Raw genomic sequence first — 2,856 nt, forward strand, 5'->3', positions numbered from 1 at the left:
AGCCTACAAAACCAGCCCAGTGACAGCACCCGAGTGGGATGGCATCTTCTGGAGGGCCATGGAGACCCCCATGTTCCCCGCCCACTTCTGGAACTGACCCCTCCAGTCGCCTCCTCTGTAGCTGGGGGATCGGGAGGCCCAGGGTAGACAGTCTGGACTGAGGACACAGCCAGCCACCACGGGTGCCGCTCGGCAGTGGAGAGTCCCAGCGAGAGCACACCCCTGGGATCCAGGCCCGATGGTCCTCCTGGACCCACAGAAATCCTCGCCCACCAAGCAGAGCGAGTTCACGGACAAGGACAGTGGCTGTTGGTCTCTGTGGCCGGAACTTCTCCCACCTCCACGATGGCTGCCCACTCCCTTCTCCCCAAAATTAGGTTCTCGGGGTCCAAGGACACATCCCCCACCCAGAGACAATCATTTCCATTCCCAGCTGCCTGCCGCACACGAGAGCAGGGGAGGAAGACAGAGCTCTGGGGTGCGGTTTTAAGGCACCTGGAGGAAGCCGTGGCGTCCGGTGGGCCTGGCAGGGCACAGCAGCCTCCCGGCCCCCAGGCCTGCTACACGGGCACCTGCGTTCGAGCAGGACCCCAGGTTCCAGCACACTGGGTGGACCCCGGGTGGGTTCCCTGGACATCTGTGCACGGGCACCAGCGTTTTCCCGGGACCATCTGCTGGGAGGCACGTCCTCAGTCCTGTGCCAGCCCCGCCCCTCCTGGCTCTGGGGGAGGCCGGCTGGGCCTTTCCAGCAGTGTCCCGGGGGGCGCGGGGGCGGCTCAGAGCAGCTCAGGGGCCAGCCCAGCTCCACCCGCAGGCCGCTGGCCCGCCGCCGTCTGCACCCAGGAGCTGAGCATGCTTTGACATTCAAGATCACAAGGACAGGGACGGGGGGAGGGGGGACGCCCGGGGGCTCCATCGGCTGAGCACCTGACGCTCAATTTTTGCTCCGGTCGGGATCTCAGGGTTGTGGGATCGAGCCCCGCGTCCAGCTCCGAGCTCCATGGGGAGTCTGCTTGGGAGTCTCCCTCCCTCTGCTTCTGCCCCCTCCACCTGTGCACACTCTGTCTCTCTCTCTCAAATACATAAATAAAAATCTTCAAAAGTAATAATAAAAATAAAGCACAAGGAGCCGGGCGGGCTGAGAGACTGCGGAGGCTGGACGCGGTCAAGCCTAGAAGATCCCCGCTCTGGGCCGCAGAGGACGGGGGAGGACGGGAGGTCTGGGTGGCAGGCGGGCAGCCCATCCGGCCCCGCTCTCCGTGGTCACGGTCCCACTCTGCTGCAAGTTCCCCAGGCCCGGTCGGGCGGGGGCGTCCCTCCTGTAGCCTCCCGTCTGTCACCTGTCCTTTGGGTATAGATCTGATGTCATTAAAGTTTAACTTCTCCTGCTTCCGATTTAACGCCCTCCTCCTTTGTGTCCGTGGGGCTGTGTCCTGCCGTCCCCGCCCAGGGTCCAGACCGAGCACCTTCTCTCCTGCTCACCTCACACTTTTGTGTTTCTGTTTGTGGGTGCAGGTAGGAGTGGGTCTGACCCTACGTGTGCCCCCAGCCCGCCATCTCGGATGGCCCCTGACCCCGGGAACAGTTCCCACCGGGCCCTCACTTCTGTTCCCTGACGTGTTTCTCTGTTCCTGCAGCCAGAAAACCTTCTTTTATTTACTCGGGTTTTCTTACGTGTCCACATGCCTATTAAGGCAAATTTCCTCTTACTCTTGCTGTGTTTTGTTTGGAGGGGGGAGGCGGGGGCAGAGAGGGACTCTCCGGCGGACTCCCTGTGGAGCACTGAGCTCAATGCGGGGTTCGATCTCATGACCCTGAGACCATGACCGGAGTTGAAATCTAGTCAGAGACTTAACCCACTGAGCCACCCGGCGTCCCTTTTTTTTTTTTTTTGTGATAGATTATTTAGAACAGTGTTAGGTTCCCAGCAGAACCGGGGAGACCGCCCGTGTCTCTCCGCCCCCGGAGTGGTGTGTGTGTCACAGCGGATAAGGCTGCACTCGCACACCGTTACCACCCCGGCTGATCGTGGCTGTGCACACGTATGGGACAGCCCGCAGCCACCCCTCCAGCGCCACACATCTTGTTTTCACGGCCCTAAACAGCCTCTGTGGTCTACTCATTCATCCCCACCACCCTGCTCCCCCCGCCCCCGCAACACGACCCGTCACCGGCCCCACCGCTGTGCCTTCGCCAGAGAGTCCCGTCACTGGGATCACACGGGCCGCAGCCTTCTCAGACCGGCTCCTGTCCCTCAGTGACACGCACCGCGGTCCCTGCGCGTCCCCTCATGGCGGGATGGCTCGTGTCTTCGCGCTGAACACCCTCCCACGGCTGGAGGGACAGTTCCCGCGTCCGTCCCCCCGCGGAAGGGCCCCTGGGTGGCTTCCAAGGGTTGGCAGTTACGCCCAGAGCTGCCGCCGCCCTCGTGTGCTGGTTTCTGTGGGGACGTGTGGTCCCGTCCGCCGTGGGGGGACCTCAGGGAGCGGGATCGCCGGGTCGGATGGGAAGAGCAGGTTTCGTCTTGGGGGAAACCACCAAACCTCCTTCCAAGGTGGCGGCCCCCCTGCTTTCCCAGCAGCCGCGACCGAGCGCTCCGGGCGCTCCCGTCCTCGCCGGCCCGTGGCCGCTCTCAGAGGTGTGCGGCCGTGTCGCCACTGTTGGAGTTTTCATCTCCCCGGTGACCGGGGACGTGGAGCAGCTTTACTGATCGGCCATCTGTGTGTCTTCTCTGGTGAGGTCTTTTGTCTATTTCTAAAAGGTCGTTTGTTTCATTGTTGAGTTTTCAGAGCTCTTTATATATTGCAGGTAACTGTCCTTTATCGGAGGTGGTGTTGGCAAATGCTTCCTCCCAGG

This window comes from Martes martes (assembly GCF_963455335.1).
Source record: "Martes martes genome assembly, chromosome: 1".
Classification (NCBI taxonomy): Eukaryota; Metazoa; Chordata; class Mammalia; order Carnivora; family Mustelidae; genus Martes; species Martes martes.